Source organism: Ambystoma mexicanum, chromosome 8 (assembly GCF_040938575.1).
Source record: "Ambystoma mexicanum isolate Mex_15411 chromosome 8, UKY_AmexF1_1, whole genome shotgun sequence".
Taxonomy (NCBI): domain Eukaryota; kingdom Metazoa; phylum Chordata; class Amphibia; order Caudata; family Ambystomatidae; genus Ambystoma; species Ambystoma mexicanum.
This window is the reverse complement of record NC_090929.1, coordinates 1,420,956,153-1,420,972,822: the sequence shown is the minus strand read 5'-3', so window position 1 is coordinate 1,420,972,822 and position 16,670 is coordinate 1,420,956,153. Positions and strand designations below refer to the sequence as shown.

The window sequence follows — 16,670 nt, the reverse complement described above, 5'->3', positions numbered from 1 at the left end:
ACAGGGGACTACCCTGCACACCTGCTCATGTCTCCCACCACCCCCGCCCCCCCGCAGTCAGGGGCACCTGCCAGAAGGCCCCCACCCATGTCTACCACCACCCCCACCCCCCCAGCAGTCAGGGGCACCTACCAGAAGGCCCCCACCCATGTCTACCACCACCCCCACCCCCCCAGCAGTCAGGGGCACCTTCCAGCAGGCCCCCACCCATGTCTACCACCACCCCCACCCCCCCAGCAGTCAGGGGCACCTTCCAGCAGGCCCCCACCCATGTCTACCACCACCCCCACCCCCCCGCAGTCAGGGGCACCTGCCAGAAGGCCCCCACCCATGTCTACCACCCCCACCACCCCCCAGCAGTCAGGGGCACCTTCCAGCAGGCCCCCACCCATGTCTACCACCACCCCCACCCCCCAGCAGTCAGGGGCACCTACCAGAAGGCCCCCACCCATGTCTACCACCACCCCCACCCCCCTAGCAGTCAGGGGCACCTTCCAGCAGGCCCCCACCCATGTCTACCACCACCCCACCCCCCCAGCAGTCAGGGGCACCTTCCAGCAGGCCCCCACCCATGTCTACCACCACCCCCACCCCCCCCCCCGCAGTCAGGGGCACCTGCCAGAAGGCCCCCACCCATGTCTACCACCACCCCCACCCCCCAGCAGTCAGGGGCACCTACCAGAAGGCCCCCACCCATGTCTACCACCACCCCCACCCCCCAGCAGTCAGGGGCACCTACCAGAAGGCCCCCACCCATGTCTACCACCACCCCCACCCCTCCAGCAGTCAGGGGCACCTACCAGAAGGCCCCCACCCGCCCATGTCTACCACCACCCCCACCCCCACCCCCCAGCAGTCAGGGGCACCTACCAGAAGGCCCCCACCCATGTCTACCACCACCCCCACCCCCCCAGCAGTCAGGGGCACCTTCCAGCAGGCCCCCACCCATTCTACCACCACCCCCACCCCCCCAGCAGTCAGGGGCACCTTCCAGCAGGCCCCCACCCATGTCTACCACCACCCCCACACCCCCCCGCAGTCAGGGGCACCTGCCAGAAGGCCCCCACCCATGTCTACCACCACCCCCACCCCCCAGCAGTCAGGGGCACCTTCCAGCAGGCCCCCACCCATGTCTACCACCACCCCCACCCCCCAGCAGTCAGGGGCACCTACCAGAAGGCCCCCACCCATGTCTACCACCACCCCCACCCCCCCAGCAGTCAGGGGCACCTACCAGAAGGCCCCCACCCATGTCTACCACCACCCCCACCCCCCCAGCAGTCAGGGGCACCTACCAGAAGGCCCCCACCCATGTCTACCACCACCCCCACCCCCCAGCAGTCAGGGGCACCTACCAGAAGGCCCCCACCCATGTCTACCACCACCCCCACCCCCCCAGCAGTCGGGGCACCTACCAGAAGGCCCCCACCCATGTCTACCACCACCCCCACCCCCCAGCAGTCAGGGGCACCTTCCAGCAGGCCCCCACCCATGTCTACCACCACCCCCACCCCCCAGCAGTCAGGGGCACCTACCAGAAGGCCCCCACCCATGTCTACCACCACCCCCACCCCCCCAGCAGTCAGGGGCACCTTCCAGCAGGCCCCCACCCATGTCTACCACCACCCCCACCCCCCCCGCAGTCAGGGGCACCTGCCAGAAGGCCCCCACCCATGTCTACCACCCCCCCCACCCCCCAGCAGTCAGGGGCACCTTCCAGCAGGCCCCCACCCATGTCTACCACCACCCCCACCCCCCCAGCAGTCAGGGGCACCTTCCAGCAGGCCCCCACCCATGTCTACCACCACCACCACCCCCCCAGCAGTCAGGGGCACCTGCCAGAAGGCCCCCACCCATGTCTACCACCACCCCACCCCCCAGCAGTCAGGGGCACCTTCCAGCAGGCCCCCACCCATGTCTACCACCACCCCACCCCCCAGCAGTCAGGGGCACCTACCAGAAGGCCCCCACCCATGTCTACCACCACCCCCACCCCCCCAGCAGTCAGGGGCACCTACCAGAAGGCCCCCACCCATGTCTACCACCACCCCCACCCCCCCAGCAGTCAGGGGCACCTACCAGAAGGCCCCCACCCATGTCTACCACCACCCCCACCCCCCCCAGCAGTCAGGGGCACCTACCAGAAGGCCCCCACCCATGTCTACCACCACCCCCACCCCCCAGCAGTCAGGGGCACCTACCAGAAGGCCCCCACCCATGTCTACCACCAGCCCCACCCCTCAGCAGTCAGGGGCACCTTCCAGCAGGCCCACACCCATGTCTACCACCACCCCCACCCCCCAGCAGTCAGGGGCACCTACCAGAAGGCCCCCACCCATGTCTACCACCACCCCCACCCCCCCCCCGCAGTCAGGGGCACTTGCCAGAAGGCCCCCACCCATGTCTACCTCCCCCCCCACCCCCCAGCAGTCAGGGGCACCTTCCAGCAGGCCCCCACCCATGTCTACCACCACCCCCACCCCCCCAGCAGTCAGGGGCACCTTCCAGCAGGCCCCCGCCCATGTCTACCACCACCACCACCCCCCCAGCAGTCAGGGGCACCTTCCAGCAGGCCCCCACCCATGTCTACCACCACCCCCACCCCCCCAGCAGTCAGGGGCACCTTCCAGCAGGCCCCCACCCATGTCTACCACCACCCCCACCCCCCCCAGCAGTCAGGGGCACCTGCCAGAAGGCCCCCACCCATGTCTACCACCACCCCCACCCCCCCGCAGTCAGGGGCACCTACCAGAAGGCCCCCACCCATGTACCATCCATGTCCACCTTCACCTGGGTCACAACCCCACACAATCATGACCGTAATGGACAGTCTGCCCTGCAAGAATTCCCAAACAACTATCCCATCCACCCACATATCAAACACAATGACATGTGACACACCCAATGTAAATCATATGAATGAACACATGTCTGTCACACACAGATGTTGCAAGTGAATGTCCAAACACCCCACATGTCATGCATGAAAGCAATGAGATGATACAACACATTGAAGGATCAAATGAAAATGTATTAAAAATAAACAAGGATGGTAAAAATAAAAAATAACAATAAACATGCAATGCAAACTAAATAATAAAAAAGTACAACCAAAAAAATCAGGAACACTAATTAACCAAAATAAAGTAAAATAGGGGTCCAAAGTCAAAGTCCAAAATTAAATCCAAGTACAAATGAAAGAAGAAACACATTGCCTCATGTGAAAAATTAAAACAAATATTAACATCCCTCAAACTATCAACATGATGATCCGGGTCCATGAGCCCTAATAAATGAAACCTAACTAGTTACACTAAGTAAGAAAATGTCTATATACAAAAATGTGGTGCATTGTCCTTTGGCAACCAAATAATAACATTAAAACAAAGGAAACCTAACTACAACTAAACTACAGAACTATATACAAAGGCGGCGGGCAAGTCCTGCGGCTCACTGATTGTGGTTCCGGGCCAGGGCATCATCGAACTCCCGCTCGATGTCCCGGAGGCGGCCCCGTTCCACAGCCCCGAGGGTCCGCAGGGACGCCGATGTACCCACCTCCAACTCCCTGCGGATGGCCTCGAGGCACTCGGCCCGCCTCACGGCCCTCCGCATGGAGTTCTCCGCCCTGACCATAGCGAGCCGCGCCTCTTCCGCCCGCCGCCGCTCCGCATCTATGGCATGGCCCAACCGCTGCCACACGGAAGCCACTTGACGTCCAGGGTCCTCCTGCCCTCCGGCTGATGCCTGCCCCTCTGATGGTGATGGCCCCGAGCCATCAAGGCTCCCACCTTCTTCCTCCTGCTGCTGACGTGCTGGTGCCGGTGCCCTGACACCTGCTGCCTGCACATCCTCCATTGTTTGGGGTGCTGTTGTTGCGGTGGCCACCCCTGCTGGACTCACGACTCCCGACTGGGGCAGGGATGTGTCCTCCACCAGCCTGGCCCCATCGTCAGAGGCAGCTCCACAGGGCACCCAGGTGACAGGTGGGTAGGAAGATGGCACGGAGGACGACTGGCGCATAGGGGGTTCAGGTGAGGAGGGGGTCGGAACAAGGCCCAGTGTATGGAGGAACACAGCCTGGTCTCCCTGAGAATGGGTCCGGACGTGGGCAACCCTGCTGGTGCAAGATGATGCAGACACAGGACCGGGGACAGGATTACACACAGGCACCTCCGCGGCGGCCTGTGCTGCCTCCTGTCCCTGCCCCTGTGCTGCACCACTAGCACCAGTGGAATGCCCACCTCCAGACCCCATCTCAGTCCCTTGCACGGCCTCCTCCTCCACCAAACCCACCACCAACCTGGATGACTCCCTGCCATCTTCCGCCACGGAACCCTGTGGGGTCTCAGCTGCCCCTTCTGCTGCCAAGGAGTCCAACTTCCTCCTGCGCCTCCTGGACCTCCCCTCGGCAGCTGCGACCTGGGACACAGCACCGGACTCCTCACTCCCCGACGAGATGACAACAGGGGAGGGGAGCCGGGCCTTGCGTCTCCGGCTGGCGGTGGCATCCCTGCCGCTGTGCTCCACAGCACCTTCTCCGCCCTCCACATCAGATGACGCTGCAGGCAGGGAGAGACAGGAGACAGGCATCAGGACACTGTACAATTGACTCACACACATAACAGTTGTACAAGAGTGGCATTGTCATACTCCAGACCTGGCATCACAATCCCCAACACACTTGTCTCCTCAACGCACACACATGAGTCATTCAACAGCCATATTGCTACAGCCCGCTACATACATTCACATACAGCAGCATGAGCAGACAAAGGTGAGCCACACATCACATGATACACACGGACTCAAATACACATGCACACATGCAAAGCACACATCCAAGCATGTGTACCACTCCGCAAACTGTCAGTCATGAGATGAACATCCATGTCACATTTGCAATTCACTCTCCAACATGACAGTGTCACCTGCATCCATGTAGCAACACTGTTGCACCCTTCACAACTACACACACGCACACGCTGCAGACTAATGCACCTGGAATCAACATCCATGTGTCACACCACAAGCATGCCAACTCACATGCACAGTCAAACACATGTGCCCACACACAAGCATTTGCACTGCAAGCACACACACACACACATGCACCATCCTTGTCTCACACATCACAGGCACACATGTGCTTGTCTCACAGCCCTGCACACACACATTTATACATGGCCACACAAAGACATGTGCAACATGCACACTCCTGGCACACCACCACACACACAGCTTACAATCAGTATGCATGTACACTCACCGCTCGACTCCAGACGGGTCTGCCTCCCAAGGACCTGGACATGGAGCGCTGGGGATATGCGTTCCAGGACCCGAAGTTCATCTTGCGACAAGTGGCCCCGCCGCCCCTTGGCATCCACTGCCTTCACGAGGCGCCGGGCCTTGTTCAGGGTCCTGGACCTGTAGTCCTCCCAGCGCTTCTTGACTTGATGGAATTCTCGGACTGCCACCCCCTCTGCGTTGATGGCAGTCACAATGTCCGTCCAGATCCTGGTCCGTCCTTCCTTGTCGAGGCGCATCCGTCCGTAGAGGGCATCATACTGCCCCAGGACTCGCTCCACCAGGACACCAACTTCGGTGGCACTGAAGCTGGTGCCCCTCTGCCTCCCTGGCCGGGGGTTGCCAGTCGTGCCAGATGTTGTGCTCCCTGACATGGCAACACCAGAGGCAGGAGTGGGTGGGCAACTGGTTCCTGGGGCTGGGCTGTGGAGAGATGGTACGGCTGTCGGGAGTCTTTGGTTCCAGCAGGGGTGGTCACAGCAACTGCACCCCTGGCTGATGTGCAGGCAGCAAACAGCAGGGCACGTGGGCAGCAGGCAGTCAGGCAGCAGCAGATGGCAGGTGGGAGCGTGCTCGGGGCTCTGGGGGGCAGGATTCCGGCCTTCGGGGCAGGAGCGTGGTCTTCCGTGTGTGAACGCGTGGCCAGCTTGATACGGAGTGAATTGGCACGTGAAAATCATGCACGTCTGCATGGCATCCGAGGAAAGGCCGCGTAAGCACGTCAGCACGCGTACGCGATTTCATTGGTCCAAAGGGCCAGGCGCGTAAGTGCGTCTATAACGCACGGCCGTTTCCCAACCCGCGTGAAAAAATAAACCTCCCGCGCGAGCGCGTCAGCACGCGTACGCGATCTCATTGGTCCAAAGGGCCAGGCGCGTAAGCGCGTCTACAACGCACGGCCGTTTCCCAACCCGCGTGAAAAAATAAACCTCCCGCGCGAGCGCGTCAGCACGCGTACGCGATCTCATTGGTCCAAAGGGCCAGGCGCGTAAGCGCGTCTACAAAGCACGGCCGTTTCCCAACCCGCGTGAAAAAATAAACCTCCCGCGCGAGCGCGTCAGCACGCGTACGCGATCTCATTGGTCCAAAGGGCCAGGCGCGTAAGCGCGTCTACAACGCACGGCTGTTTCCCAACCCGCGTGAAAAAATAAACCTCCCGCGCGAGCGCGTCAGCACGCGTACGCGATCTCATTGGTCCAAAGGGCCAGGCGCGTAAGCGCGTCTACAACGCACGGCCGTTTCCCAACCCGCGTGAAAAAATAAACCTCCCGCGCGAGCGCGTCAGCACGCGTACGCGATCTCATTGGTCCAAAGGGCCAGACGCGTAAGCGCAACCATGACACGGCCGTTTCCCATCCCGCGTGAAAGAAACACAAGCCAGTGTCAATGCGTGTGATTGGAGGCTGGCCCTTCAGCGCCTACACGCGGAAGTGACGCAGGACCTGTGGGCCTGCATAAAAGGTACATGTAGAACGCCATTTCCTTGTACGTGCTTTTCGTGGAGAGCGAGTTGGTGTATTCTGTACTTCTTGTCAGTTGACACGCGATTTACTTCACGGCGTTCAAAGGTCGTACTCCCTGTTACCTCTGACAGCTTTTTCTCTTTTGCTCTTTTTCCTGGGCCTGTTTCCTCACACAGCGTTCCCTTCTACTGTTGTCCTGTCTCCTCAGACAGCGTCCCATTCTTCTTTTGGCGGGGGTGTTGCCAACGCGCACACGCGCGTCTTTTTGACGCATTTCTCCCTGGCAGACGGTGAGTTGCGCACGCATCTATCATCTGTGCTTGCCCCGTGTGTCACGTACCTCTTCAGAGGTCAATCTAGGCTGCGTGTGACACGCATACGTTCATTCTTGTGTTACTGGATGCCACAGCGTAGTGCAGGGTTTTTTATACGCACACGTGGTCTAGGAGGGGTATCGTGCACGTTCCTTAACTTTTTTGGGGTGCCTGTGCGTTGCGTGACCCGTCATCTTTCCCCAGGGGTGTCATATAGCCTTGCCACTGCACTAGGGTACGAATACCATCTGGTACCCAACCCCTTTGACACCCAATTGCCCAGGACAATTGTGCACACCCACTCCCATACGCACAATAACATCAGTGCCATGGTTGGGAGGCGTGAAAGCCGTAAGGGTGGCAAATGTGGCCGAGCCACACGTGGTGGCCGTGGAGGATCCACTAGGGGACGTGGTTGTGACTTGCAGGGTGCCCCTGTCCCCCCCAGTCTGGAGGACCAGTCAGGGACACCCATGCCCCCCCCCTCACCCCTCCCCCAGGTTGAGGGTCATGTGGCTGATACCAACCCTGATCAGCCCTTGTTGGACCAGCCCATTGTGGCACCAGACCTGTCCGAGGGTGACTCCATCGCTGACATCCAGGTCAGCAGGTCCACTGCACGTGCACCGGTGCACATTGGTGTCATCAGGACACGCGCATCTATGCCAGATAGGTCATCTGCTGCCCCCCGTGGGCAGGGTGTGGCTCCATCCACCCCACCTCTCATACACCCTGCCAAGACTGTGTCGGTCCTAGTTCATGCACCTCAGATCAGGCCTGACCCTATCCCTCTACCCCCAATGCCTGCACCTACTCCCATGCTGAGTGTGCAATCCCACACACCCAGTACTGAGTCCACCACGGCTCCTGCCCCTAGTGTCCACAGCGGCGTAGGACACTCTGGATCCCCACCCCCTTCCAAGCGGAAGAGGAAGAGTGCACGTCCGGCACAGGCTGATGCCCCAGGCACGGCTGCACAGTCCGGCCCATCAAGGAAGCCCAGCTTCACAGACGCCGAACTGAATGCACTTGTTCAGTATGTGTCAGACCATGATAGGGAAATGGTCATCGTTGCAGGGTCCAAGACCACACATGCCAGACGCCAGGCACACTGGCAGACCATTGCTGACAAAATAAGTGCCCTTGGAGTAGTGAGGCGCACAGCTAGTGATTGCCAGAAGCGCTGGAATGACCTTAAGCGCAGGGCAAAGGATAAGCTGGCCTCAAGTCATGCCGCAACCTTGGTGACTGGAGGTGGGTCCCCAGCACAGGAAATAGAACTCACACCACACGAGTCCGTAGCTGGATCCTACGTCACCGAGGGACAACTCCAAGGTGTGGGAGATCTCCCTGATTACGAGGCATCATCCGGTGAGTGCACATGCATGTGTGTTATATCCATGTGCATGGTGTGTGTGCGAAGCCTTCATGTTGGGTGCCTGTCAAGGGGGTGTGTGGCAGAGTTGATAGTGTCACCCATGTGCCTCATCCAGTATGTTCAGTGCAACACCATGTGCCCACAGCACTATCCCTACTGCCAACAGTGCACATATGGCCCTACACCATGGAAGTTCCCCTTGAATTGTCATTTTGTCACGACATTGTTGCTCATTCTCCCCTGTCTATTCATCTTATGTCTTACATACCATTCCTACACTTTCCCCCAGCCATTCAAGTTCCATCGTCACATGCCTGACATGCAATGATACAACATGCTAATGCGTCCTCTGTATATACATGGCACTCAACATGCTGTCATACTCTGGAATTTGCCTTGACACCCACCTCCTACCTGTGTGCTCTTGTTCCGTCTGGTTTCAAGCCCCATTCCCTCACACTCCATGCTGCTCTTCATGGTCTATCTTCCCTGACTTCTACTGTTCAGACCATCGTGCCCTACTCACGACACCTGCTTGCAAACAGTCAAATGAGGGCACCCTGCCCTCCAATGCGACCCACCCTATTGCTGACAAGTACATCTGAGCCTACTCAAGGTTAACTCTCACTGACATCTGCTCATACATGCCTTTGCCTGTCCCATGGACCCTTCACATGGTCCCAGTCCTCTCTCCTTGCTCCTCTTCCACCATCAATGGTGTGACCCGTTGGGGTGTACTCTTGGCCTCCTTCCAATCCTCAGAGGCCACAATTGATGTGTATGGTAATGGGAGCATCTCAGTCCAAGGCCCTCAGGCCAACCTTATTCTCCTTGACAAATGCTACCCACATCTCATCAACTTCCTTTCCTCTCCTGCTGTCCCCCCTCCTCTCTCCTCATCTATCCTGCACTGCCTCCCTGCACCCTCCCATGATCCTTCTGCGCCTCCCACTCCAACTCCTACACATGCTGCACCTCTGATCTGTAGCACTCCCCGTAAGTCCTACAAGGCTGTCAACCTCCTCCACATTTACACTCCTTACTCTGCCGCTGCATCAGGCATTCCTCCAATATATGTCACTTACATGAGGTAATGCACCTTGACATCCTTGGTCTCATGGAAACATATCTGACGGCCAGCTCTGTCTGCATCTTTGACACACTCCTACCTGACGTTCAGGAGATCCTCTCCTTGGCCCGGCACTACTGTGCAGGGGGGGTGTGCCCTTGCCTTCCCTGAGGGTATTCCTGCCACTGTCACTCCTACGTAGACCTACTCCCCTCTGGAATGGCTTGTGTGACGTCTCTCTCCATCTCACCTCGACATTCACAAACTGTGCGTACTGTGTATCGGAAAACTGGTCAAATGTACTACTTCCTTTCTGAGTGGCCTCACCTCTCCTCCTCACTCATGTCCCCAGACACTGAAATCCTCTTCCTTGGTGATGTACGCATCCACCTGCATGCTTGTTGTCCCCCCCACGTGACTTTTCCGTGACCTCAGCAACTCCCTATCACCCTCTAAACTCCCGTCTGTCCCTACTCATTCTGCAGGGCACACTCTTGATGCTCTGATCTCATCTGACCTTCCCCTCTCCATCCCTCTCTGCACTCCTCTCTCCTGGAGTGATCACTTTCTCCTCTCCTCCCACCTCACCCTCACCACCCCACAGGCAAAGCCACCCTCACCACTGTCACACACCTTCTTGGTATTCCAACCCATGAAGTGTGTGTCAGTCGAGGCTTATGCTGCCAAAATCTCCCCCCCATCCAGCTCCCCCTTAGGCTCACTCCCATCCTGACAGGGCCCACTCCATGCTCCACTCTATGTCAGGTACACTGGATGTCTTTGCCACGGTCATGACAATCCGCCTAAAGCCCCATGCCAATGCTGACTCCTGGCATGACTCGGATCTTGTGAACCCAAAACACAGGTGCCGGGTGGCAGAGAGGAAATGGCCTGCATCATGCTCATCCTCTGGCAAACTGGCCTGCCGCCTGCTCCAAAGGCAATAGCGTCTCACCCTTCTCACCAAGATGAGAGCCCCAATCCAAGGGCACATATCTGCGGCATCTGACAACTCTGCAGGACACATTGAAATCTGCAAGGACCTTGCCGAGCCAGATGCAGTGTGTACCTCCCCTGTCGCCTCCGAGCCCACAGCACTGCATGACTGTCTCTGTACCCGTATAGGCCACCCCCCCAGCACTTGTCTGCGCCTACCACCATCTGCCCTCGACGTTAAGTCCTACTTACCTTGTAGAGCACTTCCAGCCGCAACTTCCCCTTGCACTTCATTGTGCCACCCACCTCTGCACTTGCGTTACATGAATGACACCAGCACCAGTAGGATTGTTGAATGGCATCCCCTTCTGCCCCACCACCCCTCAGTGCTCCGCTGTACCTTCATACATTTCTGTACAGGTGCTTCACGAATGCTATATGAATCCATTACAGGTGATGGGGAGGTGGAATCTCATTGTTTACTGCATTTTGTTAATGTTGACAAGGCACTGTGCATCGTGGCCAATTGGGACTAGCAGATCCATGTCCAACATGTTAACTTCTTGATGTGATGAAGCAATGTCAGGACCAGAGTGGCCAAAATCCAAATTAGTTGCCCTCCTCTCCCTCTTCACTTGGTGGCTATGTCACATGCCATGTGTGTGATGGCATGTGCATTTGACATGGCAATCACCGGCCAATGTGTGATGCCAGTGCTAGGCAGCATGGGGAGCAGGCGTTGCTCTCCATTCTCTGTGTCATCATTGTGTGCCCTGAGCCTCCCCTCCAGACCCAGTGATGGTGAATGCATACGAGGTTTCCCAGTCATGTGGGACATGTGTCATTGAACTACTGGCTCTGTTGTTCATCAGCCCTTGTTGTATGCCATGGTGCTAATGCCTGTTTCCATTTCTCTCTTTCATGTCTTTGCAGGGGACGACGCACTTGTTGATGCTGGGGATGTGGTGGTGGAGCCGTCCCAGGAGGGCAACCCGGGCCGACCTTCCACAAGTGAGGGATGTGGTGTGTTTGTGGGTGAAAACCCACAAGTGCTGCAGGTCGTGCTGTCGAGGGGTGTCTCTGGGGGTTCCTCCCCCGAGCAGTATTCAGGTGTAGACTCGGAGGATGACACCTATGTGCAGTCGCAGGTGAGTGTTCTTGGGAGAGAATCTCCTCTGTCCGTCCCACCTGCAGCCGGGTTATTGCCCTCAATGGGGATGTCAGTGTCGGCAGCTCAGCCTCCGGTGGTTACGGATGCAGGGCCACACCACACAATCTCTGATCCTGTTCCTGGGGCTGCAGATCAGAGAGGGAATGCAGTCCTGCAGCCTGAGGCTTTGCCGGCACAGCAAGGCGCAGTCCGCCTTGCCCCAGGCAGGTGTGGTGCCCGCCAACGTGGTGGCCGTATGCCACCTGGCAATACCGCTTGGGAGCAATCCATCTACGGTATGGCCACCCAACAGGCAGCATCATCCGAGATGATTGCACAGGCCATGGATAGGGTGGCCACTTCCATTGTCCCCCCAGAAAGGCTGATGGAGCGACTGGAGCAGGCTACAGAGTCCATCTGCCAGGCACACAGGGAGGACATGTTGGCGTCCAACATGGACAGGCGGGCGGGACTGGCGACTCTGCGGGAATCACTTTCCATGGAGTCCCAGCGCCACAGGGAAGGCCTGAGGGAAGAATTCCATCACCTCAGGTCGACCCTGTTAGAGCTTGAGGCTTCATCCCATAGAAGGACAGAGGAGCAGCTGGAGCGTCTGACACGGACGCTCTCGGCCGAGATGCAGGCAACTCGTGCGGAGGTCAGGTCATCCCGGAAGTTACTGCATGGGGACCTCCGCATGATTATAATCCAGAACCAGACCTTCCAGACCCGCCTGCTTGCAGCCATGGAGGAGCAAACTCGGGCTTTGCGTGGGCTGCCTCCCATTGTCACACCATCTTCTGAGGCAGCTCCCCCACCTCCTGAGTCAGCTGCAGGGTCTGGCCAGAGCGATAGCGACTCATCTCCCACAACAGAGTAGCCGTGTGGGCCACGAGCCTATGGGGTGTTTTTATTTCCCATGATCCACACAGGTGGATTGTGGCGTGCATCCTGTCCTCGGACCTCATAGGTGGCCCCCCCCTCCCCGCCGGCCCTTTCATGGCCATTTTTTCTTATCATATTTTTCTTTTTCAAGTGTGTTGCCTTGTGTGGGTACCTGGGCATACACTGTATTGTGGCTGGGCACATGCAGGCTTGTCCTGAGTTTGGTTTCGATGCTTGGGTACCTGACATCCACACCCCTCCTGCTTCCGTTTCCATGGGCTTGCAAAGGGTGTGCCCAAGTGACAGCAAATTACACGGTGACATTGGACTCCCATGAGCTGTTGGGCAGTCCATAGTCAATACTGTGTAGACATTCATAGTGTACATTGTTGTTGCACCTAACTATGCATGATGGTTTGATATGTGCCTCAACTTACATATGTTACTCATGTTTTGCAGGTATTTCACACAGTTCTTCACACGGGCATACTCTCTGGAGTCAGACTACATGTCGGTAGATGTGCAGTGACACTTTTGCGTGGCGCCATCACTGTACATCTGGACGGTGAGGACATACCAGCACAATCAGGTATTGAGACTACCATTGATTACATGCATTGTGTCTTGTTTTGGTGGGCTTCAGGGTGGGTTGGTGTGTAATTTGATTGAAATGACTCTTACACAGGTGTGTAGTAGTGCCTCCATCACGGTTAGCTGTTCAAGTGCGGCTATGTTCCATTTGGGGCACTGCAATTTGTGACACCGGTGTCATGTTGTGAGGGTCAGTTTGTTTGCTCTCACATACCATGACATGGTGTCCTCTGTGGCGGGACTGTGAAGGGATTGGGTGACATGGCAATGTTGTCATGTAGCAATTTGCCTGTGCCAATGCATATTTGATGAATGGAGTTGTGTCTTTTCATAGTTATGCATTGCTGGTGTATGTGTAGGTAGGGGTGCACACATAGTGACACTTCCATGTTAACAATCTCAGGCTGATGTGTTTCTGACAGTTTATTGTCAAGAAATTTTGTGACATTGTCAGGTAGTGTCATCATTGATCGTCAGATGGTATGTGCCAGAGCAGTGTGCACTAGCCAGCACTGTGATTCCTAGGTGAAGAAGTTGGCCACCAGTTGCGTACGGGCTGCCTCCCCCCGTGCCCTTTCCCCTCCCATGCGCAGCGGGCGTGCATGTGGTTGTGGATGTGGGGGCACCACCATGTCCACGGGCAGGCCCCGGCGTGTTGCAACGTTGTGCAGGACACATGCTGCCACTATGATCCTGCACACTAGTGGGGGAGCATATAACAGCTGCCCGCCAGAACGGTCAAGGGAGCGAAAGCGTGACTTCAGCACTCCGAATGTGCGCTCCACTATGCCCCGTGTTGCAATGTGGGCTGTGTTGTACCTTACCTCGGGTGGCGTGGTGGGGTTCCGGATTGGGGTCATCATGTGGGGGCTGATAGGGTAGGCACTGTCCCCTGCGGAGGTGGTGATGGGTATCATTAGTGGTGTTGTGACATGACCCTGTATCTGACATGCATGCATGTGCAGTGGCATTCATGCTCACCAAGCAGCCATGTATCTCCATGCCGGCCAGCCTCTAGGTCCCGGTTTAGGGTAGACATTCTGTAGATGAAGCTGTCGTGGGTGGACCCGGGATAGTTGACATATACTGATGTGATGATTCCCTTGGCATTGCATACAACTTGCACGTTGATGGAATGCCAGTGCTTGCGGTTTCTATAGATGTGCTCTGTTGCCCTGGGGGGACGTAGAGCCACATGGGTGCAGTCAATTGCACCAAGCACTTTGGGGAATTGAGCCACACCATAGAATTCCTAGAAGCACGCCCGCCTTTCTGCAGGAGTCCTGGGGAGATATATGTGCCTGCGGACTGATGGCCGTGCAGTGATGATGTTCAAGACCTGGTGTAGACAGCGTGACTGCGTGGCCTGTGACACACCAACCACTATGGCACTTGTCCGCTGAAAAGATCCAGTGCCCAAGAAGTGCAGTACATTCAGGACCTTCTGCAGGGGGCTGAGTGCTTGGGAGCACAGGGTGGGTGATGTGAGGTCATCCTCCCACTCACTGACCAGGTCCAGTATGATGTGTGCTGGAAACCTGTACCTCCCATACACCTGGTCATCAGGCATCCCGAATAGGCTGGTTCTGGGTGAGAAAATTCTGGCCCTGACTCTCCTCCTCCTCCTCCTTTGGTAACCCACAGCCACTGCTGCTAGGAACGGTATGTTCATCTTTGCACTGAGCTTGTAGGATGTTTTCACGTGAATATTTAGACGTGCCGGGTCACGTACGCCTGCTTCCTGCAGGCGTACGTCTTTCCGTATTGCCTGTTGTAATTTTGCACGTGTCGTGGCCGAGCGTGTGTGACTACATGCTCGAGGTTTACCGGGTTAAATGTACGTTATTAATATTGTAATTGTATTCAGATGTAAATGGTAACCGGGCGTTTTTCACGCGCGCTGTTGAATATGCGATTACTCGCTGTGTGCCTTTGGACCAATGAAATCGGGTACGCGTGCTAACGCGCTCGCGCGGCACGTGTATTTTTTTCACGTGGGTTGGGAAACACCCGTGCGTCATAGGTGCGCTTACGCGCCTGGCCCTTTGGACCAATGAAATCAGGTACGCGTGCTGACGCGCTCGCGCGGCACGTGTATTTTTTTCACATGGGTTGGGAAACACCCGTGCGTCATAGGCGCGCTTACGCGCCTGGCCCTTTGGACCAATGAAATCGGGTACGCGTGCTGACGCGCTCGCGCGGCACGTGTATTTTTTTCACGTGGGTTGGGAAACACCCGTGCGTCATAGGCGCGCTTACGCGCCTGGCCCTTTGGACCAATGAAATCGCGTACGCGTGCTTACGCGCTGAGGGCCTTTCCTCGGATTCCACGCAGACGTGCATGATTTTCACGTGCCAATTCACTCCGTATCAAGCTGGCCACGCGTTCACACACGGAAGACCACGCTCCTGCCCAGAAGGCCGAGTTACTGCCCCCCAGTGCCCCGAGCAGCCTCCCACGTGCCATCTGCTGCTGCCTGCCTGCTGCCACCGTGCCCTGCCATTTGGTGCCTGCACATGAGCCATCTGCAGGCGTACAGTTGCTGTGTCCACCCCTGCTGGAACTGAAGACTCCCGACTGGAAGAACACCACTCCACAGCCCAGCCCCAGGACCAAGTTGCCCACCCACTCCTGCCTCTGGGGTTGCCATGTCGGGCACTGAAACATCTGGCACCACTGGCAACCCCCAGCCAGAGAGGCAGAGGGGCCCCAGCTTCAGTGTCACCGAGGTTGGGGTCCTGGTGGAGCGAGTCCTGGGGCAGTATGATGCCCTCTTCGGAAGTAGCCGCGCCAACTATGAAGGACGGACTCGGATCTGGGACGACATCGTGACTGCCATCAACGCGGAGGGGGTGGCAGTCCGCGACAACCGACATGTCAGGAAGCGTTGGGAGGACTGCAGGTCCAGGACCCTCTCAAAGGCCCGGCGCCTCATGGAGGGGGGCCGGGGCCACATGAGTTCGATCCAAATGAGGGTCCTGGCACGCATACACCCAGCGCTCCACTCCCAGGTCCTTGAGAGGGAGACCCGTCTGGAGTTGAGCGGTAAGTGTGCAGGCATTGCTGTGTGAGACAGTGCATGTTGCAGTGTGCTGGTTGTGTGATGCTGTATGTGTGGAATGGGCCTTGTAGGCATGTATGTGTGCAGTGTTGTCATGGCGATGCATGTGCGACCAGTAATTTGTGGATCACATGGTTGTTGTATGTGTTGCTATGCAACCTGAGGAGGCCTATGCAGATTGGACACATGTGAGCATGCAAGTGTATGTTCGTGGACATGGGTGTGGGTGAGGGATGGATGCTGATGCCAGGTACATGTATGGTGTCGAGGTTGGTGTGCTTGACCTGCATGTCTGTGACTTTTGAATGGCATGGATGCATGACACATGTTTGTGACACTGTACAGATTCACTGATGCTGCCTAATCATCCTTGTATCCACTGTGTTTGTGATGTACGAGGCCACATGGATGTGACAGAGGTGAAGTGTGTGCGTGTGATTTGCATGACCAATGATGCATGTGAGTTCCATGACATCGTACTTTAGAAGAGTGCAGTGGACATGTATGTTGATGTG

General features: G+C 57.2%; 1 protein-coding gene across 2 annotated transcripts in view; it reads left to right on the top strand.

Annotated features, from left to right (window-relative positions):
• Positions 1–16,670, top strand: part of LOC138473064 (zinc finger matrin-type protein 4-like) — a 1,763,309-nt gene that overhangs the window by 1,049,673 nt on the left and 696,966 nt on the right. The window lies entirely within an intron of this gene.